Below are 26,578 nucleotides of genomic sequence, written 5' to 3'. Positions count from 1 at the left end.
CTGGGAATACTGAGTCTCTGACCTTAGTTTGCGGTCATTACCCATCCTTCTCACAAATGTCCCCTCTGTTGTTTTCAAATTCATAAGGTCACACAAAATGCCTGCTCTGTTTAGAACAGAATTTTTTGGAACTGATGTCTACCTAGCTTAGATTTGAGTTTAGCCAGTGTCCCTGAGTTTTATGATACTGGATTTACACAGCCATTCACTCCTTCCTCACCTTATACTTGCACCTTGTCTTGGTTGTACTCTCAAATCCACATAAACTGTTTCCAGCTCACATCCATCTGGTTACTGGCTTTCCATTCTTGGAAGAGCTCCTCGTGTCAATAATGCAGCCCAGGCCTACAGTTTAAGTCACTCTTGGTTGCTTTATAATGGCTCATTTAGCATAAAATTCATGCAATGGGGCAAGTTGTGGCTTCTACTTCTTATGAAGTAGTTTGCTTAGGTTAACAAACTGGTTTTCCACTGAGACTAATTTCTTCACTTCTATCTTATGCTCCATATTCAGCAAATAAAAGAGTTTAAATGAAAAGAACCACAGTGTTCTCCACACGTAGTACAAGAATTCACCCTGGGTTCCTTAAGAAGGAATAGGGTACTCTACAATACAGTGGCTTAGGAAGAATGTGAGAACATGTATATGTAAGCCAACAAAGAATAATGTCTGACCTGTGTCCAGAAAAATAAAAGGCCCAGAAGTGTAATATGCTGCATTATAGAACATTATTGAAAAGTCTAAACTGTTCTTTAGAAAAGTTTTATTTTCCAAGTTATTTATACCTATTCATGCCATTTAGACTTCCTAACAAAACCTGTTGGGCCACACACTACTCACCTGCATAAATTTACTTGTTAGAAGCATCCAAATTAGGCATCATTAGGCAGATTACACTTTTAGAGTTTAAGACACTTGAAAATGTTATTTAAAAATAACCTGTAATAATTTTTAAGATATCTCTATTATAGGGGAATGTGTAAAAGAAGTAGAAAGAGGTAAATATCTCAATTTTCTAAAAAGATAATGGATAGATCTCAGTAGTGTGGACCTAAATAGATATATATTAGTTATAATGAAACAAAAACTAAAATAATACATAAGTGGGCTAGGAAAAGTCAAAAAGAATGAGCCTCAATTAATTGTAGAATAGATTAGTAAATATTAATTACAACTCATTGTGTCACATTCTGGGGGTCCCAATCTGGTCTAGCCCCGAGCATTGCTCAATAGATTATTGGGTAGGAATGGGCAAAGGACTTGAATAGACATTTCTCCAAAGAAGATACACAGATAGCTAATAAGCACATAAAAAGATGCTCACTATCACTAATTATTAGGAAAATTCTAATCAAAACCACTTCACACCCATTAGAAAGACTATTATAAAAAATAATAATAAAAAGGAAATAACAAGTGTTGATGGGGATGTAGAGAAATTGGAACCCTTGCACATTGGGAATGTAAAAAACCACTGTGGGAAACAAAAATTACCACATGAGCCAGCAATTGCTCTTCTGGGTATATAACCAAAAGAACTGAAATCAGAGACTCAAACAGATATTGGTACACAAATGTTCATAGCAGCATTATTCATAAGAACCAAAAAGTAGAAACAGCCAAGTGTCCACTGACTGTCCCTCAGTGGGTAAATAAAATGTGGAATATACACACTGTACTATTATTCAGCCTTAAGAAAGAATGAAGTTTTCGCACCTGCTATAATGTGGATGCACCCTGAAGACATTACACTAAGTCAAGTAAGCCAAACACAAAAGGACAAACGTTGTATGATTCTGTTTCTCTGAGGTAGCTGGAGTGGTCAAATTCACCGAGACACAAAGTAGAATGGTGGATTCCAGGGGCTGGTGGGGAGGGAAAAATGGGGAGTTATTGTTTAATGTGTATAGAGTTTCAGTTTGGGAAGATGAAAAATGTTCTGGGGATGGATGGTAGTGATGGTTGCACAACAATGTGAATGTATTTAATGCCACTGAACTGTATACTTAAAGATGGTTAAGACGGTCAGTTTTATGTTATGTATATTTTACAATAAAACAACAACAACAAAAACAACAACAAATAGATTATTGGGTGGGAATAGTTATCTCTGCAAAGAAGGGGTATGCCTTATCTGCAAAATGAGTGAAGTGGCCAGTCATGTCCTTGTATTTGTCCCCTATACCCTGATTATTCTCATTATCTTTCTTCTTTTTGTCCATATTTGTAGCCGAAATCATGCTGCCTGGGAACAATAAGGGGTCACAACCTATTTCCATGATGAAAAGAACAAGGAGGGAAAAGGTAATTAGTCATATTTTTTCTTTTTCCTCATTCCTCTTTGTTGTTACATACTTCCCATAGTGTTTTCCCTCTCTTTTTCTTATTTATTTTGTCTTCATTTACTTCTCCATCTACCTACTCCTCCTCTTCTTGATCATTTCTTTTCAATCATCTTCATCAATACCTCTTCTTTTCTCTCTTTTTCCATTTCTTTTCTTCTCCTCCTGAACAACGGCAAAAGTATGTATCAATCATTAACAAGCTTGGAGCAAGTATTCAGCATCTTCATAGGATTCATAGGTCAAGATATCAAAAGCCCACCACTAGGAATATTTTAAAGTCTTTGTGAATAAACATTGTCAGCTCCCTCACAAGACCACCAAAGAAACCTGTTAACCCAACTGAGTTCATTAAGCTTATTGAAGCAAGGGAGATCACCACCTTAATAGTTTCAATAATGTCTTAAAGGGGAGAAATTAGGGAAGGTTTTTGTCTTTGGAGTCTGAGCTGAAGTAATTTAATGAAATTAATTGGGGTTGGGAAAAGTTTGTGACATATCATTTAAAATTGTTGCAACAGCAGGTTGAAGGTCTTAAAGCAAATCTTGATAATCAAACTATTGCTCTCATAAGCAAGCTGTGTGTCTAAGTAAATGAACTGTTGTGCAAATCATTCACTCAGATATGTAGTTTAGTCTGTAAAAATTTATTCAAGCAAAAAAATGAAATTATTTACTGATTTGCCAGTTTATCTTTTTGGTTAAAAATTTCCTGAGCAAACAGTTAAATCATATTGACACAGATGGTCTCAGTTGCTAGTCCCAATAGTTAAATTACGTGGAGGCGATGGTCTTAGTTCTTACACAAGGAATGGTCTTAGTTCAACACAAAGAGACTGGATTTCAGAAAAGTAGTGAGTAAAGACTCCTATGATATACTCTGGAAAGAAGGTAAAATATAGGCTGGACAGTTCTCAATCAGGGAAGGTCTTGTATACTGGGGGCATTTGGAAATAGGTATAGGGAGTGCTATTTGCATTTAGAGAGTAGTGTCAAGGGATGGTAAATGAACTGCAATTGCAAGGCAGTCTCACACAACAAAGAATTGTGGAAACTAAAATACCAGTAGAGCCCATATTAAAAAGTCAATGGCTGGATAATAGTAATTTTAGGTAGAGTTGCAGTTGTTTTAAAACCACACTAGAAGACAGCAACTTGTCATTTTACATTAGTCATCTCCATTAACATGTCAGCAAATACTGTATTTTTTTCAGCATTCTGAAAAAGACATTAAGGAAGGACTAGGAAAAATGAAATAAAGTTGGAAGGGATAGCTACTATTACAGGTGACACAATCAACATTCAAATTTTTCTCAAAGAAAAAAAGAATAAAAGAAATGGGAAACTTAACAGAGATAACATATAGATTCAGTATATACCCACCAAAATGAAATTAAGTCAGCTTCTAAAGACCATGCTTAGAAGCAGTTTAAGCAAGGAAGATTTAAAGATTTTGGCAGATTACAAAATCAATATATTTGAGCACCAATTTCAAAGCATATTAGGAGAATTGTATTGAATTTTGTACATTATATTTTATGAGAGATATTAGCAAAACAAGGTGAAGCCAGGAGAAAATAACCAAGATGATGAAGGATGTGATGAAGGGTGTGGAGACCACAGCATATCCAAACTGTATGAGCAATTACTAAAATAATCAAAGACTTTTAGCTTGGTGATTAGAGAAACAGAAGTTAAGGAGAAATTGCTGTCTTCAATAATATATTAAGGGGACTTCCCTGGTGGCGCAGTGGTTAAGAATCCGCCTGCCAATGCAGGGGACATGGGTTTGAGACCCGGTCCGGGAAGATCCCACATGCCGCGGAGCAACTAAGCCCGTGCGCCACAACTACTGAGCCTGTGCTCTAGAGCCTGCGAGCCACAACTACTGAAGCCTGCGCGCCAAAACTGCTGAAGCCTGTGCGCCTAGAGCCCATGCTCCACAGAAAGAGAAGCTACAGCAATGAGAAGCCTGCACACCTCAACAAAGAGTAGCCCCCGCTCACCACAACTAGAGAAAGCCCGCGTGCAGCAACAAAGACCAATGCAGCCCAAAATAAATAAATATATTAAAAAATATATATGTGTATATATATATATATATATATATATATATATATATATATATATATAAAGAACCATCATCTTAAAAGAAATGTTTGACATTATTCGAGTCTTGAGACTCAATGTGTGGTCCACCTACCAGCAGAATTGGCATCACCTGGGAGCTCCTTAGAAATGCAGAATCTCAGGTCTCACCCCAGACTCATTAAACTAGAATCTGCATTTTAACAAGATCCCCAGGTGATTCTTTGTGTCTGCGAAGTGATTAGAGAAGTGTTTCCCAAACTTATCTGAGAGCAATAATCACCTGATGTGTGTGATAAAATACAGATTCCCAGAACCAAACTCAGACGTTCTGGTTCAGAATTTCCCAAGGGAAAAGGCCAGGTAATTTATAGGTTTAGCAAGTGCAAAGGGTGATATTAATCACACAAATTTGGGAAACTCTATTCCCATTCACAGAAATAGACCTAGAAAGACTACCAAAATCAGATAGATTTTGACTACAATTTCTAAAACTTTGTCCTATCATAAGAATAAGCTGCTTTGGGAGGTAATAAGCCCTGCTCATAGAGCTATTATAAGCAGAGGTTGACCATTTGTCAGAAATGACAAAGGAGGGAAGCTTATTCTTTGTGGGAGGTAGAACTTAATGAGTATATGTTTCCTTCCAAATATAAAATCTAGATTCTTCTAAATCCAGCTGTGATTTCTCAAACAATTTGTAGAGGCACACTTAGTAATAAAAGCCAGAGGCAAATCCAAGAATAAAAAAAAGTTGACCCCCATTTCTGTAGTGCATTCCCACTGATGCCTTTCATGAGCATTTGCTGGTAATTCATCTAAACTGTGATCCCAATGACACCAGGAAGTGAAAATAGATCCACAGGTTCCAGGAAGTAATTAAGGGTTTTTCTACTGAGCTCAGCTTGAATTAACTTCATGGGGTCTTGCAGCTGCCTAGATTTTTCACACCAAGTTATGTCATGGTACATAATTTGATGCTGTAATTTATTCACAGTTAATTCTTATTAAATGAAGCCCAGTGGCAGTTTTACCGTAATAAGGAAGAAAGTACTGCTTGTTTTATTGCCAGAAAAATGTTCACTGAGGTGAAAATCAAGACTCACCTATGATCAGTTAATATACAGGTAATTGTTATGTGGAGTTCTCAAATTGAGCAGCTACAAGAGTTCTCAAATTGAACTTCTATGAAATTCCACCCTTATTTCTCTTTTATTACTCTGGTTATTTGAAGATTAGATTCAATTAGAGTTTTGCCCTTCTGTTTCAAATTCTAGCACCAAGTTACACCGCTCACTCAGAATTTTGCAGCAGATACTGTAACAGAATCAGACAGCCGTCATTTCAGTCAGCCATGCTCTCTCTTTTTTATGTACGAAAGCTATTATAGAGGAAAAAATAGTTGCTCTGAGTAAGGAAGGAGAGTGGAGCAAAAGGGAGAGGATCTGACGGGTGTGAAAATTGACTTTGCCAGTCTAAGGTGTGGACCTTAAATGCACAACCTGTTATTCCATGCAAGTACACATCACTTGTGTGAGTATGAGATTTGTGTTGAAGGTATGGCTATGACTTGACAGAAGTATAAAGAGGGGAGAGGAATTATATGAGGTTCTGTGGTGTTCAAAGTCATTTGCTGATAACTTTTTTTTAAGGAACAGTCTTTTTCTTAAGTTTGAATCTAAGAAGTAACACTCAATTCGGTCTCATTGCATGGCATTACCACTCATCAAACATTTCATGCTAGAAATCTCCAAATCGTTCTCAGTGCTTTTTCTTCCCCACCCCATATTCAAATACTCACCACATCCTCATTATTTCACCTATTAAAATGCCCTTTAAAACAGTACATTAACACATTTCTGAGCACCAAGTATGTGTTGAACATAGTCTCACACTAAAGACTAAGATACCCCCTAATCAGCTAGCCCGCAAATTATATAACAAGCCTTTATTTCCTCTCCCTCTTTTAAATCTTTCTTTTCCTCAAGAAATGAATTTCTACCAGGATGATCTTTATGAAAGATCTGACTCTGATAAAGTCTAAATGACTCCCAACTGGCTGAAATGCAAAAAGTTTCCCATGTCAGTAATCATGAAAATTGCCTGAGTTCTTTTGAAAGACAGGGAAAAATAGAGAAAAAGGAAGGAAGGAAGGGAGAGTTTTACTCAGGCTGCTATAACAAATTACTTTAACAAATTGCCATAGACTGGTTGGCTTAAACAACAAATATTTGTTCTCACAGTTCTGGAGGCTGAGATGTCCAAGATCAAGGTGCTAGCAGATTTGGTTCCTAGTGAGAGACCTATTCCTGGTTTGCAGGTGGCCATCTTCTCATTGTGTCTTTACATGGCAGAGAGTGAGAGAAGCAAGCTCTCTCTTCTTACGAGGGCACTAATCCCATCATGAACACTATCTCTCAAAGACCCCCATCTCCAAATAAAATTACATTGGGGATTAGGCTTTCAAAATATAAATATGGCGGGGGGAGGGACACAAACATGCAGTTTATAACAGAAAAAAGAAAGGAAGGAAGGAAAGAAGGAAGGAAGGAAGGAAAGAGGGAGAGAGGGAGGGAAGGGAGGAAGGGAGGAAGAGAAATCTCCAGGCCCCTCCCTTGTCAATTCTTATTTGGTAGGTTTGGAGTGGGGTCAAGAAAGCTGATTTTTTACCAGTATCCTTGGAATTCTTATGATTAGGCATGTTTAGGAAACAATAAAGAATACAGCCAAAATATATACCTTGGCATTCAAACTTTCCAATCTACCCTGACCCGCCATCTACATAGTACTTCACATTCTTTAAGGTACTTTGTCTTCCAGTGCAGTCATTCACAATCTTGTCTGCAAACCAAAATAACTGTGAGGCTTGGTAAATAACCCACACATGTAGGTCTTATCCCTGTATCCCTGGAGTACATGATTCTGTAGATCTAGTGTGTAGCCCACGAACAGCCTAACAGGTGATTTTGATCACAGCCAAGATTGAAACCTGCTGCTCTAACCACATCACATTAGACTACCAGCCTTCACTCAAATAGCTAGTCCCTTTCCTTTCACCATGATGATATTTTCTTCTGGCTGGGGTACTCTACTTTTCTCCGTTTTCCAACCTGGGAAACTAATTTTCAAAACTCTCTTTAAATTTTCACCTCCTCTTTGAAGACTTTTGTTTCCCCCATCTCAGTCCACAAAAGATTCCCTCTTTTGAGTTTTCTTAATTTGCTCACATTGCCAGCCTCTTAGTGCATGGTCTCATATCTATTAGAATAAAATTGCCTCTTCTAATAGATTGTGAGAGCGCTCTTTCCAGAGATGATGACATTTCTTCCTTATATGCCTTGCATACTAGCAACACATCTGGAAAAGGGATGGAAAGTAGAATGGAAGGAAGGGGGCAGTCATTGAGAGGGGGTGCAATGGGGGGCATTTGGGGTGCTGGTACTATTCTTTTGATTTGTGTTCATTTGTTTATATATGTTTTACCTCAATGAGAAATTTAAAAGAGAGAAAGAGAGATGGAATAAAATTGTCCACCATAATGAAGATGAACCCATGGTTCAGACTCAGAAAGGAGGCTGCCTGGTTACTTGTCTCTCTTCTGTATTACACTTTGCCCTGACATCATCTTTAGAGAAGCTGAGGTCTGTGTTTCTCTACCTACTGGTTGCCTCTTTTACTGATTAGAGGCATGGAATTTATTACACAGTTTTTGCCAGTCTGGTGTGTCTTTTAACACAGAGTCAGGTTACTATTAAATAATTATTTAACTGAATCAAAAATTCTGAATATGATCAAATTCTGAGTCAAAAATTCTGATTTCTATGACTTTCATGCCTCCACAACAATTTAGTAGTTGTGAACTTCAAATATGTTATTCTGTTTCTGAGGCCAAGGTTTCCATAGGATGAAATTGATTTTCATTCATTAAATGTACTATATGATAAACTCTAGTACTATATGCTAGACTCAAGGTTCAACACTGGAAATCAGACAAGCTTGCTGCTCTTAAAATCCTTACAGACTATTAGAGGAAAGAATTATTACAATATAGAGTAAGAAGTATTACAAAAGCCCCCTTGGGAGTGTGCATATGCATCAGGAAAGATTATTATCTCCTGTCCAACCCACCTCACATCAGAGTCCTTTTGGGAACCTCTAAAGAGATATGTACTCTTTGGCCTCATCTGGGTGGCAGGAGAGGAAGAGGGACAAATCATAGAATGGAAAGCACATTGTAAAATTTAAAGCCTTGGGAAAGATATGCTGTTCCTCTTGTAATGTTGTCTCTTGACTGACTTTCGACTGGTGGTTGCCTATTACATTGGCCATTCACTACTTCAACTAATTTTTACTGAATCCCAATCATTTGCAAGGCACTATGTTAAAGACTAAAAATAAAGCAGAAAAAAGACAGTTCGTCTCTGCCTTTGGAAGATCACAGGAAGAACAGACAACCAGGAAATCAAAATAATGTGGCAAGTGCTATGATAGGGAAGTAGAGATTGTTTGCATGTTCATTTCTGAGAGAAACTGACCTAAACTTGGTAAGGTGGGGAAGTCTTTATCTGAAGGATAAAGCGGAATTAACCAAGAAAGGAGGGGAGTATGAAGTTCTGGGACAGTGATTTGGCCAGAGGGAATAGCACAGGCAAGGATCCAAAGGAAAAGAATGTGACAAATTCAGGGAACTGAGAAAAGTTTAGAATGTATGTGGGGAGATAAATGGTAACTTCGAAGGCTGCAGAGGCAGGCATGAACCTGTTTGTGATGGACTATCAAAAGCTTTGTAAACTTGGTTTCAGAGTTTTGATTTATATTCTGGAGGTAAACAGAGATAGCAGAACCCCTTTTAAGTATCTTAAGCAGCAGAGTGATATTATAAGAGTTATAATTAAGAGAAAAATATCACTTTAATTGCAGTTTGAGAAGTTCACTGTGGTTAGGGCCAGATTGGGGCAGGAAGGTAAACCAGGCTTCTCAGCAGGATATACTCACCACCTAGCAGATGGTGTGCTTGGGTATGAGTGAAGGCACCAGATAAGCATGGTGCATTCTTTTTAAAATTTTTGTTGTAGTATAGTTGATTTACAATATTGTGTTAGTTTCAGGTGTACAGCAAAGTGAATCAGTTATACATATACATATATCTACTCTTTTTATAGAGTCTTTTCCCATATAGGCCATTACAGAGTATTGAGTAGAGTTCCCTGTGCTATACAGTAGGTTCTTATTAGTTATCTATTATATATATTGTAGTGTATATTGTCAATCCCAATCTCCCAATTTATCCCTCCCCCGCTTATTCCCTGGTAAACATAAATTTGTTTTCTACATCTGTGTAGCATGGTACATTTTCAAGAAGTAAACATTTTATTTAGAATTTGGGATAAAATAAGTTTTGTGTTCTGTATTCCTAAGAAGTTTCACCACACACCTGTGCATACAAGTCAGCAGAACCTTGCTCTTCTCAGACAGCCAAGCTTATAATTTTCATCATGAAAGTTTGGAAAGTAGGACATTTTATTTGTAGCAACAGATTAGAAAACTTGCCATTTTTGTCTAGTCCCTGAGGCTTCCCACAAAAAAACAAAAAACCCAAAAACAAAACAAAAACTTGAAAGCAAAGATGATATTACTTCTCAGCCAGGATTAGTGACTCGGTACTAAGCAACAGACATCAACATAAAAAAACACAGGATGTACTGAGATATTTATTTAAAGTATAGGCTTTATTATTGAGGAGATGCAAATGAGACTAAATTCCAGGATCTGTTGTGTGAAAAAAAGAAACTGAACAATTACTGCATGAAACACTTTTTCAGCAACATTTAAAAGCCAAGCATGCAAATTTTGAAGGAAAAATCATCAGAAATTTTGGAGCTAAAAAGAAATGTCTTGACTAGGAGCAAAACAAACAAACAAAAAAACCCGATTAAAGAAACAAATGAAAAATTGTCTGATACTGCCTTCAAGATCAGTTTCAAAACCTTCTTGGAAAAAAATCTCTCATATTTAGAAGTACATTTAGAAAAGTGCTGTGCTGCAGATATGGCCAAATCTATTTGAGTCAAAAAGGGGAAACCAAATAGTTCCCTTAGAGACCTCACCAACCAACACTTTTTAATTTATTCTAAACATAAGAACAATTTGTTAAGAGACTGAGGTAAACCTATTTACTTTTGCAACTGCTTGAAAGAATATACCATAATGATTTGGCTGTTTTACTGGCTGGAAAACTAAGTAATTGAAAAGTACTTGTTAGTGAAGTCATTATTATTGTAAAGACATTTTCCACAATTTGATGAGTTTTTTAGTAAAAATGAGTTTTAAATTATATGTAGAAATTTCCTGGGTGAATATAAGATTATTTATGATTTCTGATTTTTCTGTGAGCCAAGAGTTGTCCCAGAATACTCGGTGTCATCAACACAGTCTGAAACTATTCCTGTTGTTCCTTCACTTCTTATCTTAAGCATCTTAAAGACCTCTAGACATTAAATAAGTAAAACACATAAACCCTACAGATAGAAATAATTTAACAATTTCTAACATAAACCTAAGTAATTATGTTTCCTTCTCATGCATCTGCAGAACCACTCCAACAATTAGTGCTATGATAGCAACAATCAACACAGGGCGTGGGTATTACACTATAGGTAAGCTATACCAGGGCAGCGACAATGTTATTACAGGAAGACTTAACTCTGAAGAGGGCTAATGAGAGAAGGCATGAAAGTGACAGAATAACTTATGTATATGCTTTAAAAGTTTATAAGTGATTTGGACTCTAAAAGTGTCCAGATCCAAATTTTAATTCATGAGGATGAGGTTAACCACTCCTCTTCCACCCCACTCCCACCCAGTCAAGCAAATTCTCTGACATCAACTGAGTGTCCTACAATTCAACTCAATTCTGACACTATCTACCCAAAGATAGTGTCACATTCCACAGGTTAAGTGTTCAGTCCTACAAGACTGCTCTCCCTCCCCTGCTTCCGATGTCAGTTATAAATCCAGGATGTTACCTATACTTCTGACCAACTGGCTATAAATCAGAGGGTCCCAAGACTCCCTCCTTGGGTTCAATTAATTTGCTGGAGTGGCTCACAGAGCTCAGGAAACCCATTTACTCACTAGATTGCTTGTTTATTATAAAAGGATATAACTCAGACACACAGTGAGATGAAAGAGATGCATCAAGCAAGGGATGGGGAAAGGGCATGGAGCTTCCAAGTTCTCTCTGAGCATGCCACTATCTCCAAATCTCCAAGCGTTCACTAACCCAGAAGCTCTCCAAACCCTGTCCTTTGGGGGTTCTATGGAGGGCTCATTACATAGGCATTATCCATTAAACCACTGGCCATTGGCAATTGAACTCAATCTCCAGTCTCTCTTCCCTCCCCAGAGGTGACCAAAAGTTCCAACCCTCTAATCACTGGTTGGTTCTTCTGGCAGTCAGATCCCCCCATCCTTAGGGTACCTAAGGGCTTTCCAGAAGTCACCTTATTAACATAACAAAAGACATCTTTATTGCTCTTATCACAGCAAATTTCAAGGAATTTAGAAACAGTGAGAAATATATTTTGGTCATCTGAATGACCAATATATGTTTCTTATAAATCACAATATCACAAATTTGTAGAGGTTTTGTTTAGTTTTGTTTTTTTGCTTTTTTTTGTTTTTTTTTTTTTGGTCGTGTTTTACTTGTATAACGTCTAGATGTATATAGGAGTCTTAAGAAAAGAAAATGAAGGCGCTCAGCATTGACATGGCTCTGAGGACTTCCACATATTGTGGAGTTAAAAAAGCACCTGTTTTGGAACACTAGGGACATGGTATTTCTATCAGTTTCTTTTATTTTCAGTATAAGCCTATTTTCCTCTTTAAGCCAGTGTGCCAAGGGACCCTTGAGCAATTGAATGCACAGGCCCTGGTGACCTTTTGGCCATTTGTCACGTAACTCCTTTTTCAACTACAAAGCTACACCACAAAATCGTAACTAGAAGAACATGGTACCCCCGGGTTGGGCAATTCCATTTCAAGAAATAATTTATGTAATTAACAATAAGGAAAAAAACAAAAAATGTGAGATATTGTACAGTTCTGTACCCAAAAAAGTTTTTGAATGCCTTTTACTTCATAGTATTTCTATTAGAGCCTAGTGGGGGCCTGACTCTCAGTGCCTCAACTAAGAAAAGTTATAAATTAGCTTGCCTGTAGACAAATCTTTTTTTTAACCCTACCTTTCTTAAAGCAAAAGGAAGTCTTTACTGCTCATATGTAATATCTGATTATGCTATATTAGGTGTAGCTTTTGACAAATTCATTTGATTAATGTATATCTCTGGAATTCTGAATCTTCTCTCACTACCTTATTTTTTTTTTAAATGAACCATCTAATTCATTTAGCATTTAGCAAAGGTAAAATTTCCTCTCCTGTGATCTTGTCTGTTTATGCCACTAGACTATTATTTGAAGGCAGATACTTGAAGGCATGTGTATACAGTTGACTCTTGAACAACAAGAGTTTGAAATGCATGGGCCCACTTATACACAGATTTTTTTCAAAGGATATGTACTACAGTACTATAGGATCCACAGTTGGTTGAATCCACAGACACAGAACGGCGTATACCGAGGGCCTACTGTAAAGTTATACTTGGAGTTTCAACTGTGCGGTGCCCCTAATCCCTGCATTGTTCAAGAGTCAACCGTGTATACATGTATATACAGTTTTATATATATATATATATATATATATATATATATATATATAATATATGTATAAAATATATTTATAAAATCTCCCAGCAGAGGTCTCACACAGAATGGCTGTGCCAATAAATTTTGATGAATGAATAAATGAAACAGGAAAAATTAATAAAAGAAATGTCTAAAGTATTGCTGAGTTAATGATACCTATGAAAAAGTTATTTGATATGCAAATTAGTGATTATAAGGTACATTACAAAGAATACCTAGGATGCTATTTTGTTCCAGTGGTTGATAAAATTTTGTCTTCTATGAAATCATCCTGAAAAAATAAATTGTGATTATTATTTCTAAATGACTCAAAAAATGGGAATCCCACAGACATTACTGGGGGGTGGGGGGGGATGAAAGAAGTTTCACAGAAATAAGAATAAACAAACAAAGCTCAAAATTATGATTCAAGAAAATTATGGTGGTAGTAGAATGTCTGAACAAATTATCAACTTTGTCTTGACTTCTGATGCTAAGGAATCTATATTTCAGTATACATAGTAATTTGTACATACAAGGCATTTCTTTCTCTGTCAAGCAGATTATGGAGTTCTTAAAGAATTTTCAAATGCAATCAAATTGTTAGGGTTCTGCTGTCAAAAAAATATATTTATGAGAGTGAGAAAACATGCTCCCAAATTGCCCTGAGCTTCCATTTCTGATATCATTCTACATCACAACTTTCTTCTTCCCTGTGGGTATCTCCTCCACTAGAACATAGACTCTAGTGGAAACTATGCCTGATTTTAATTTGTATCACCAGCAACCAGCTAATGCCTAGCTCATAAGGGGTTAAGTCAGTAGATATCTATGGAATGAATAAATGAAAGAATGAATGGGCAAAACATACCTCTGTAATATCTGTAGAGTTCAATTTCAAGTTTATGCACCGGCAGATGAAGCAAGACTACTGGAATCAATCAGAAATGAAAACTATATTCTACTATACCGCCAGAATTCAAGACATTTGCTGTGATTCACATGGACCTGAGCTTTACTGTCTCATTTCCCCTGCTATTGGGATTTCAACATGGTGAAGGAAAATTGAACACTTACAGGAAAAATTACTAGGAGACCAAATATGTGCAATAATATAACCACAAAATGAAGAGTAAAAATTTAGGCTACCTTATCTGAAATTATTATAAGTAAACATTTTGATTAAATAGCAATGCTTTTTTCAAATGGGAAAAAATGACCCACACAAGCTTTATATTATAATTTTCCAGCACTTTTCAATTAGTAAATCATCTTTTAAAATTAAAATTAGCAAGCATATATTTGATACATAGAGAGATTCTACATATAGTGCTATATATAGAGATTTTATTATATATTTGATAAAAATGAATATCAGATAAATATCATTTGAAGTTCATAAAACCTTTTGAGATAGCTGAGTCAGAAATATTATTATATTTACAGGTCAGGAAAATGAGTGTTAAGTTAAATTACTTGCTCACCTATGCAGGACCAAGATTCAAGCATTGATCCTGTCTCTACTCGGGTGAGAAGAAGCAGCTTGCCTGACCATCAATTTCCAGAGAGCTTATAAAAGGTATGTGGGAGGGAAACGGCATTTAGGTCTGACTTGCACCCAGACCTCTTTCCTGTGTGCTTGCTTGACTTGCCTATGTCTCCATGGCTTCCGATCCACTGAGGGCACCAGTTCTCTCACTCTTTGCATACCCATTTATCTGCTTTGGTCATACCCTCACCCAGCCTCAACCACAGCCCTGAATTAATTATACTAATCGTTTTGCTTCCAACTGGGAAAAGTAATCAGATAGTCTCCTGAGATGCTGGCATCCTGGACTGTCCTTGGGATCAGGTGTAGCATGTTCAAGATCAGTCCGGAGGCTAAGTTGTTTGCTGTTCCAGGGTGGAATCCTGGCACTGAACCTAGCTGTCTGCCCTCTGAGTTTAGGCACCAAAGATGGAGGCAAGCATTCCACTGGCACATCTGTGCTCATTTCTGAGAGTCTCAGGAAAGGGCATGACGCTACTCAGCTTCCTTCTGCAGAAACAGAAGCATGGACTTCAAGACATCCGTCCAATATTCATCAGGGACACAAGCCATGTATGTGCTATCCTCCTATAACCTGGAAGCCACATAGACTATGCCGGCTTCCTACCTCCCCAAGGATAGTCTTGCCTACTAAAATATATAAAAACAGAGTCACAATGTTTGTCAAGGAGGTAGAATCATCGTGAACCATAACAACTAGATTTGCTCCGATGCCCATCCCCAGGGCTTTGCCCCACCACTTAATCAGTGCCTTAACTTGTCCTACTTGCCTCCCTACCACCTCCTTCCAACACCATGGACCTCAGCCCAGAAGGCTTCTTTCTATGGTACCTTGTATCAAGGACCAGAAGCACCTGCCCCTACAGCTAGACCATGGGAACCTCAGGCAGCAGTGGGCTTACATATTATAACCCTCCTTTTAAAAAAATTTGTTCTCACTTCATCCTTAAAGAACCTGTAGTGAATTTTCAATATGAAAGTTAGAATTCTCAAGATTTCACAGATGAGAAAGTGGGCTTCAGAAAAATTGGAAAGAATGTCACAAAACGATTTTAAGTCAGAGCCTGAACTTAAATGTAGACAGTCTGATTTCCAGCTCTGGGGCAAGGGAAGGGGAGTAGGGGGGCCAAGGGTTACAGAGAATAGAGGCTTTACCTCCACAAGCTGATGCTCTGATACTCACCGTCTTAGGCAGTGACAAACACTGAGGAGATCTTTATTGTCATAGGGATTAAAGTTCAGCAATGCTGAATTAGAGGTGACCCGCTGGTAATGGCAAAAAGCACCAAGACAACATTTGGACAGTTTTTAATCCTGGTTGCTTTAGTCTTGGTGGACTGTTAGTGGAACCACACAGGGAGCGACCACAGATCAAAGGGCTTCAGAACCAGGACATATTGGAGAAATTCTGGTTTTCCCTCCAACAGCCTCCTTTCTCAGGAAAAACTCTCAAACATTTTGTGACAAGGATTTTTGCAGAAAACGGAGCATATTCAGTGCCTCCCAATTACCCAAGAGCCCAGTTCCCAAACATGGCTTCCAAGGCCTTTGTGCTCTGTCTCTGCTCACTTCTCTGCCTCATCTTTCACCTCCAGCTCCACACTGCAGTATGAACTGCCTGCAATTCCACAAAAGGTTTGTGTTCTCTCTTATTTCCAGGTCCTTGCTCAAACTTTCATTTCTGTCTGGAACATTCTTTTCTATTCTCTTTCTTCTTGTGTCATCTTTCACAAATACGCTTCGTCATTATTATGTTTGGAAAACCCTTCTGAATTCCCCTAATAACACATTAGTTAGCCTGATGTGTCTTTCTCTTATCATACACTGTACTGTACCTTCTTTGTAATGACATCACTCACTCAAAGGAAAGCTCCAGAAGAACAGAGATCATTTTCAGCTGCTAGAAATATGGCTGGCATGTAGTATGCATTCTAAAAATATTTATTGATTTAATGTTGAACTCTTGCTGTTAAAGAGAATTTTAGCTCCAGAGTTATCTACATTTATAAAAATGGGAATAGTAGCAAATAGGAATGGAAATAGAAGGATAGAACCAGAATAAATGGCAAGTTAATATAGAGTAGATTTGAAGTGGCCTTTGTGCTGGATATTCTGGTTGACCCCTTCCCGCTGCACACTCCACCTTAATCAACCCTGCTCTGGGTTCCAGGAGGCCAAATTTTGGGGACCATACATACCATGTTCTCTTACCATCTGACTTCCTATTAGGTTCTGCCAGTGGATGCAGCAGCAGGAGATTATGAGGCAGCAGGAATGACTGATAAATTGAGACATTTGTCTTCTTGGCTCCCTACTTTCCAGGCTGAATCCCAGCCATTTAACTACCAAAGTGACCATCTCCTACAGCTGCATGTCTCTCCCAATTCAGGGACAGAGGCTAAGGCTTAACCACCAAGTGTGAATTCCTCCTTACCCTTCCGCCCACACACCTTTGTAAACAGTTTCTTTGCAGTGTACCATCTTCCTACAAGGACCCTAATCCATAGAGCCTTACATTTTGTGAGATTTGGACTTAACTCTGCAGGAAGTGAGAACCAAAAGCTTTTAGAATATAAAGATATCCATACATTTCGAATATTAGCAGAAGAAAATAACCTATTACACTACAGGTTCCTCAGGAGCAGAGCCTTTGCCTTACTTGAGTCCATAACCAGTGCCTAGAAGAATGTATGATATACATGGCCTACAATACATACGTATTAAATAAGTAACGTCAAAAACAATTGATCAAATCTGTGTAGCCTAAAGCTTGAATTATAATCAAGTGCAGACAAAGCATTTTCTTAAAGAGCCCCTAGTAGTAACAAAACAGGTAGATTCCAGAGAAATCCTATAAACTAAAAGCAGGCAATCTAAATGAGTACTTCCCTGAGAGAGCAGGACCTGAAAAGGACCTCTTCCCGTATAGGTATTGTTCCAGCTCTCATACAGCCATCTTACCATGTCCACAGATAATTCCTTCTCGGTGATTAACTACACTAGGACAGTGCTGCAGTGAGCAGTTATTGCTTTACAATCCATAAGGACAGACTTGGAATTGAAGGCAGCATTGTCAGCAAGGCACCACTTACCTCATCCTGCAGATATCACTCTGATATCAAAAGGTGGTTGACTTCGATAAACTTTCCAAGTATAGAGCCTATAAGGGTATTTTGAGAATCAGGAAGCCTGCAAGACAGGTACAAGATGCCAAACAGAGCTGAGGAAGTGAGGGGGAAAATAGGGAAGAGAAATTAAACAAAGAAAAACACTGCTGGATCTCCTGAGCAAGTTCTTCTACCTCCCCCTTGTGGCCATATTTTCCTAGAACTAGGATTTTTTTTTTTTCCCCCCTCAAAATAACATTTATTAGTATTTAGGTCACATTATAAAAATGAAACTTGTTTATTGCAAAGAGAATAGAAAATTCACTGGAGTGGATAGGTAGAATACCATGTGAAAATGTGTAAATTCTGCAACCGAGTTTTAAAAATGAATTAATGTTTCAACAAAGGCTTAACCAAGAACAAAGAGATTCATCCAGAGTTTGACTGGTACAGAGTGGCAAACTTCATCTTCATAGAAACTCATGTAATTCTCATGATAACCCTTAACAGTAAATATAATTGTCCCCAAATTAGTAATCTAAGAGTGGATATGAAAGCTTTCACGTATTTGGTGCCTACTGTGTTCTATCTAGCATGTGTAAGAATTCTGCATAAACTCATTTAATTCTTAAAATATCCCTATGGGATTAGGTAAGAATAGCAATTTTTATTAAACTTCCCAAGGTAACGTAGTTTATACATTACAGAGATGGAACTTTAACCTGATCTTTGAACTACAAATTCTCCCGTATTTCCGCTATACCATGTTGTTTCATCATATTCTTTCTGAATTCCCCTTTACTTTCTACCAGTATTTCTTAAACTTGGACTTGCACACCTCCAGTAGGGATACCTATGACCTCTAGGAGATTCTCTTACCTTTATACTCTTCTATATATCTTATACCTGCCAAAGATGAGGTAGAGACTCTCCTCTTGACCTTATGCATTAATTACACATTCATGTTAATAATTAGTGTGATAATCAGAATTAGAAAGTACACATTGTTCTCTTTAACACTCCCCCCCTCCCCAACTCCTAGAGTAGGGAACACTCTATGGAGATAATGGTGCAGAATTATTCCCTTTAAAATTATAGTAGACGCATTTGGATTCAGTAAACAGTGGGAGTTATCAAATTTTCTAAGTTCAAAGTGGAATAATAGAGAGGTGAAGAACTTGTGAATTACTGAGTTTGGGGGCATACTTGAAAAAAACTACAAAATCACATATAGCTATTCGAAACACTATATAATAAAGAGGGGATAAAGGAATGTATTATCTGCTAGTTTATCTCTTTTATCTACACCAGAGACTCTTAATTCTCATTTTCTAGGACTTCTGGGTGTGTTTAAGTCTGCCAAATTATCTCATAAACTTTAAATGATAACTATATATTAATTAGCATTTTAAAAATATGTTATGCAGTTTATTGGAAGAGTTGTTATGGGCTAGGTGGATGGTAGTAAAAGTAAAAGACATGGGAGAAGTTATTATCAAATTTCCAAATGTTTAATAATTTATTTCTTCAGTGCAACTGATCACCCAGTAATGCATAAGAGTCAAATTCTGCTTGGGTTTCCTTCCTGGCTTTACAACTCACAAGATTGTGACCTTGAGCAAGTTATTTATCCTATCTAAGCCTCTTATCCCACATTTGTAGTGATGACAACAAAAATCTATTGTGAGGAGGCTCAAATAAATGAACAATGCCCTTAAGCACTTTAGTATAAGGAAGTTTCAACTGATGTTTGCTCTTTGTACTTGAGCTTGAAAATTACTTCACCCAAAATTCACCTTCAAGAGAGCATCTACTAACCACTGGCTAACAGTGGTTATACCATGGCTGGGATCAAAGCCAGGAACACTCTGGATAGCAGTATTTCTTTGGTGGATTTCTGCTAATGAGACTCCTTTTCATGCTTTCAAACCTTGATAATATATCTTGTATTTGTATAACAATTACATGTTTTCAAATGCAATTGTATACATTTTCTTATTTGGTTTGACAACCAACACTTCAGCTCCATGGCTACTGTGCTCTTTCTGTGGCCAGTCCTGCCACTGCATTCTGAAGCTTTGATTAAGTCCACGTTTACCCAGTACATGAAGTTGGATCCTAGGCTGGAATTTGGAAAATCACCAAAAGTACACATGGCACCTCCCTGACTTTTGCCTCTAAACACCCATGTATTTGCTAAATACTTGCTGGGCTATGAGATAACCTCCAAGAGGTTGCAGATTAAGTGTTTGACACTAATATTCATTGTGTAAGTTAAAAATAAACTAATATTATAGCATTTGTCTGATTACAAAAGCAAAGCAACTATAGAGACATATAGAAAAGAAAATAAAACAATCCTTTTGTTGGTGAGAGTAGATAGATCCTGTTAACATTTTAATGCATTTCATTTTACTGTTTTTCTATGAACATTTGTGGGTTTGCTTTCTTTTAAACAGGGGGATTAAAACACATAGAGAATTTTCAATCAATCAATAAGTAAAAATATACGTATCTTGTTACAGAGTCTTCTCAGACAGTGGATGTGATTATCTGAGGTTGCAAATTCAAATATAAATTATTCTTACAAATGACGCTAGTACTGAGGACCCTCGTACCCACCACCATCAGCACTCAGGACCAAAACATAGTTGTGTTAGTTTCCTCCTCTGTGTCCTCACAGTATTTTTGTCATGTATTCCTAACGGTAACAAATCTGTCTCTCTGAAACTATGCTGTGAGCTCTTTGAGGACAGCATCTATGGGTGGTTTATCTTGGGGAGATAATTCAGTGTAATAGTTAAGAGAGAGAATTCTGGAGTAAGATTGCTTGGGCCGGTTTGTTAACTCAGCTATCTGACACTTGGAGAGTTACTCAGCTTCCTCATTGGAAACTCCAAAGGCTTGTTTCAAGAATAAGATGAGATAATCCACATATGAAGAAGTTAGTCCATAGTAAATGTTCAGTAAACATAACGTTGTACATCCAGAACCTGACATTGAGCATAGCATGGAGAAGGTTCCAAAAAATTGTTGAAACAAATATTTTCAGCGTGAGCAATAATTATGAAGTTGACATCTAAAAGGTCTGATCCAGGCCTGTCACTGACTAGTTATGGGATTTTGTACAAGTCAATATCTCTGGGTTTTGTCTTTCTCATCTGTAACATGGGAACAATGAGCATTTAAAAAACTCAAACTGTAACAAGTGTTTTATAAAGACATTATGCTTGAACACCATGAATAGATTTTCCTGAGAATGAATTCTCAGAAGTGATACTAATGAATCAGAGACTATAAATGCTTTTGAATTTGGTGGGGGGGTACATTTTACCTCTCTCCTTTCCAGAAGGGCTATGCCAATTAGCAAACTCAGTAGAATTGTAACAGAATTCATATTTTACTCTCACCAAAAAGAGGACTGTTATTTTTTTAATGATTTGACCTGTGTGATGTTTTCTTTGGTTCTTGCCATTTTAAAAGATGCTTTTTTGTTGCTGTTGTTACTGTTGAGGTTCAGCTTTTCAGGTTTTTACAGATGTATCGACTATTTGTATTTTTGACTTGTTTGTGCACTTTCTCTTTATATCTTTTGTCTATTTTTCTATAGAACCATTCAATACTTCCTTGTCAATGTGTAATATCTCATGACATATTAAGAATGTTAACACGGTGTTATATTTTCTAATTATTTCTTTCGAGATACTGACATAAGAATGTTTACAAAATAGAACAGAAGAAAACACTAAACCATAAAGCTCTTAACAAACATTAGCTTTAAAAAAATAATCTCAAAACCCTAAGTACAAACCAAATTTAGATTTCTAAAACTCATTTCTGTTAGTCCTTATATCCCAGAGAGTTTATGGCCTTCTATTTATAAACATTATCTCATTAGGAAAATCCAAAATTTCTGGGGCACACATGAAAAATTTTGTGAAAAAGAGCTTTAAAATTGTCAAATTTTAAAGTTGTCACATTACCTTAAAATAGCCTGCTTTTGCAGTTAGAAGCTTGAGTGAGTTCTCACTGATTAAAGTTAAGAACCTCTTAAAAAATGTAATGAACCAAAACAGTTGTTCTAATATTAAACATTCTCTCAGTAAATCTTAGAGGTTTAGTACTGAACCAAAATAACCTGTTTTTTTTCTAAATTCAACCATTTATTTTAATGCATTTTAAAAGATTTTGAAACATTTTGGCAAAATAGGATTAGTTTTCTTTTTCCTCAGGGTTACCCCCCACCAGAAACCCCAAAACAAAAAACCCAAACCAAAACAAAAAAACCCGTAACTTATAAAGAGAACACTTGGCTTTTATTTTTTAAAATAAACCACTTAGTAATTGGGTTTCTCTCCTGAAAAGTCTTCTTTCTGTTAATGGATTTTTTTGTAGCCCTTAGTTCAGTGCTATTAGCGAGAGTTTTATTCACCTTCCTTTCTCTGTTGCCAGAATACCTGTGTTTTACGTGTTTATGATCCCATGAATTAATCTTGGGTTGGGAAGAAGTATTGGTTTTTGTATTCCTAGAGCCAGCACAGGACTTGGTCCATTACAGACACTAAGTAATGTTTTATTGAACTGGGTAATGGTAAAAATACATACAAGATCCAAGGTATGAACTTACCTTCTGCCTTCCATATCTTCTGAGGGCAGAAAAAAACAATTTTAAAAATGTTTAGCTAACATTTTCCAAATTGAGATTCCATGGAGTAGTGTTACAGGAGATTTTTGTAGGTCTCCACATGTTCAGCAAAAAGAAAATTAAGTATTTGGGAAACATTGCCTACTTTAGGAGATGCATTATGCACCCATGTACCTATGAAGCCTCTGAAGGGATGCTGTGGCATAAAAAAGGCGACTATTTCATACACACCTCTTTCAGTTTCTAACATAAAAAGATGTTTGATTGCTTCATTTTAAAAGTTACAAGAAGATATTGCCTTATGAAAGAAGAACTGAGAGCTAAAAGTGAGGGTCAGTAGAGAGAAGTATAGGTGAAGAAGCAAAGTGAACTCATTAAATTAATTAATAAGCAATAGAATTGACTTGCAGAAAAAAAATCAGTAATATGGAAAATAAACTGGAATTGGATAAACAAGAATGCAAGCTAAACAGATAGATAAATATGATGAGATAAACATTATGATAAACATTTTGAGGAGAACCAAGATTTAACCTATGACTCAAATGAGCTACTCTTGAAAATTAAGACCAAGATATAATTTAAATACTTCTGGGAGAAAAATGAATAATAAACTGGAAATTACACATTAAATGACTTACCAGTTTATGTGAAAAACACATAATCAAATAAACACATGATCAAATAAATCACACCCAGATTTATCCTGGGTCTTGGAATTTTTAACTACTTATTTTGGAAATGTACAAACATACACAAAAATAAAGTGAACAATATAAGGAAACTTCATGTATCCATTACCCAGCTTCAACAATTATAAACATTATTTTAGTTTTTCTTTAATTGTATCCCCTTTTCCTTTTGGGGGAAATATTCCATACTTTTTGTCTATAAATATTCAATACACACCTTCAATAAATAAGAACAGATTTTTTTATATAACCACCATAATATTGTCATATCTAGCAATGTTAATAGTAAACTCAATTTCCCTTTGACCTGATCATAAAAATACAGGGAGGTTAGACAACCATCTAACTGATTTCAGTTAAAATATCTTACCTTTGAAAAAACAAAACAGAGAAAATAGAAAATACCTTGTATACACATTCTTAAGACCCATCTTAAAGTATTAGAAGGGACTGTGAAAGTGAGGGTCCCTGAAGCCCAAGCTTCTTTACCTTCATGGTAAATTTACCCTTGGCTGGAATCTATATGCCACTCGACAGCACCCTGTTAAGAGGTGGCAAGGTTCCACAGGCTGTGTGATTATTCCAAGAGAGGTAGAGAACAGAAAATCTGTCTTGTTACTGCCTTTCCCTCAATATCTAAGATGATGCTTCATACTAAAGGATACTTAATAAATATTAAATGAATGAACAATGGCAGTAGAAACCCCCCAGACTCAACAAAGATTTCTATGCCTCAAATATCTCAGAACTACTGGATCTGAAGCAGCAATGCTGGGAAGAACTAGGAACTTCTCAGTAGTAACTAGTAAGGACCAAGTCCTAAAACAAGACAAGAGCCTGCTCCAATTCTTTGGCACAGCATAGGACCCAGACACTTTAGTATCACACCAGAAAGACTGAGCCCAAATCATGAAACAGAGTGAACTTCTTCAGGCTGGCAAGGCAGGATGAGGGTTTAAATTCTGATTATCTAGATTAAAAGGAAATAAATATTATTTTTCCCACACAGTTGAGGAGTCAGGCTAAGATTCCTAACTTCTTCTTTTATTTTTTTTTTTTAATTTTTAAAATTTATTTATTTATTTATGGCTGTGTTGGGTCTTCGTTTCTGTGCGAGGGCTTTCTCTAGTTGTGGCAAGCGGGGGCCACTCTTCATCACAGTGCACGGGCCTCTCACTATCGTGGCCTCTCTTGTTGCGGAGCACAGGCTCCAGACGCGCAGGGTCAGTAGTCGTGGCTCACGGGCCTAGTTGCTCTGCGGCATGTGGGATCTTCCCAGACAAGGGCTCGAACCTGTGTCCCCTGCATTGGCAGGCAGATTCTCAACCACTGCACCACCAGGGAAACCCCTAACTTCTTCTTTTAGATTGAGTGCTTCAGTTATGTTAGCCATTGCCCCATATATTATTCCATTTACTGTTATAGTGAGCTTCTGATTCTAGTACACAGGGGTTGGAGTCTCAGGTTTTGATCTCAGACAGACCTAATCAAATACTGGCTCTTCCATTTATTAGTGTATGACCTAAGGGAAGATTTATAACAGCCATAATCGTCAGTTTCCTAGTCTTCAAAATATGAATATTGCTACTATCTGTATCACTGGCTTATTGCTATGAAATAAGATGGCACATAGTAAATTTCAACATGTATTAGCTAAAGTTATCAAATATGTATATATAGAGAAAAAATGATACAGAAAATAACTTACCAAGGACATCGAGGTAGTAAATACACAGAAAAAATTTAAGCACAGGTTTTTTGGTCCTATGGCTAGTTCTCTTTCCAAAGTCGTTAAAAATAAACTCCAGAGGAGCTTCAAGATAGCAGAAGAGTAAGACGCAGAGATCACCTTCCTCCCCACAAATACTTTAGAAATACATCTACATGTGGAACAACTCCTACAGACACAGACTGAACGCTGGCAGAAGACCTCAGACCTCCCAAAAGGCAAGAAACTCCCCACGTACTTGGGTAGGGCAAAAGAAAAAAGAAAAAACAGAGACAAAAGAATAGGGACGGGACCTGCACCAGTGGGAGGGAGCCGTGAAGGAGGAAAGGTTTCCACACACTAGGAAGCCCCTTCGCAGGCGGGGACTGCGGGTGGCGGAGGGGGGAAGCTTTGGAGCCGCGGAGGAGAGCGCAGCCACAGGGGTGCAGAGGGCAAAGCAGAGAGATTCCCGCACGGAGGATCGGTGCCGACCAGCACTCACCAGCCTGAGAGGCTTGTCTGCTCACCCGCTGGGGCGGGCGGGGGCTGGGAGCTGAGGCTCGGGCTTTGGTCGGATCGCAGGGAGAGGACTGGGGTTGGCGGCGTGAACACAGCCTGAAGGGGTTAGTGCACCACAGCTAGCAGGGAGGGAGTCCGGGAGAAAGTCTGGAGCTGCCGAAGAGGCAAGAGACTTTTTCTTGCCTCTTTGTTTCCTGGTGCACGAGGAGAGGGGATTCAGAGCGCTGCTTAAAGGAGCTCCAGAGACGGGCGCGAGCCTCGGCTATCACCGCGGACCCCAAAGACAGGCATGAGACGCTAAGGCTGCTGCTTCCGCCACCAAGAAGCCTGTGTGCGAGCACAGGTCACTATCCACACCGCCCCACCCGGGAGCCTGTGCAGCCCGCCACTGCCAGGGTCCCGCGATCCAGGGACAACTTCCCCAGGAGAACACACGGCGCGCCTCAGGCTGGTGCAACATCATGCTGGCCTCTGCCGCCACAGGCTCCTCTTGCATCTGTACCCCTGCCTTTCCCCAGCCTGAGTGAGCCAGAGCCCCCGAATCAGCTGCTTCTTTAACCCTGTCCTGTCTGAGTGAAGAACAGATGCCCTCAGGCAACCTACACACAGAGGCGGGACCAATCCAAAGCTGAACCCCGGAAGCTGTGCAAACAAAGAAGAGAAAGGGAAATCTCTCCCAGCAGCCTCAGGAGCAGCGGTTTAAACCTCCACAATCAACTTGATGCACCCTGCATCTCTGGAATACCTGAATAGACAACGAATCATCCCAAATTGAGGAGGTGGACTTTGGGAGCAATGATATATATTTTTCCCCCCTTTTTCTCTTTTTTGAGTGTGTATGTGTATGCTTCTGTGTGTGATTTTGTCTGTATAGCTTTGTTTTTACCATTTGTCCTACAGTTCTGTCTGTCCGTTTTTTTTATTACTTAAAAAATGTTTTTTCTTAATAATTATTTTTTATTTTAATAACTATTTTATTTTATTTTACTTTATTCTTTTTTGTTTTATTTTATCTTCTTCTTTCTTTCTTTTTTTTCCTCCCTTTTATTCTGGGCCATGTGGAGGACAGGATTTTTGTGCTCCAGCCAGGCGTCAGGGCTGTGCCACTGAGGTGGGAGAGCCACATTCAGAACACTGTTCCACAAGAGACCTCCCAGCTCCACATAGTATCAAACGGCAAAAATCT

At 37.9% G+C, this 26,578-nt stretch overlaps 1 long non-coding RNA gene across 1 annotated transcript in view; it reads right to left on the bottom strand.

The window, feature by feature from the left end:
• LOC309665085 overlaps nucleotides 1-25,622 on the bottom strand; it is a 61,349-nt gene extending 35,727 nt beyond the window's left edge. The window contains exon 1 of the long non-coding RNA XR_014266204.1: nucleotides 17,814-25,622. This is a non-coding gene — a long non-coding RNA (uncharacterized lncRNA). The remainder of the gene's footprint in view (nucleotides 1-17,813) is intronic.
• Between the last annotated feature and the right edge of the window lie 956 nt (nucleotides 25,623-26,578).

This window comes from Balaenoptera physalus (genome assembly GCF_965194825.1).
Source record: "Balaenoptera physalus genome assembly, chromosome: 7".
Classification (NCBI taxonomy): Eukaryota; Metazoa; Chordata; class Mammalia; order Artiodactyla; family Balaenopteridae; genus Balaenoptera; species Balaenoptera physalus.
This window is presented reverse-complemented; position numbering and strand designations above follow the sequence as displayed.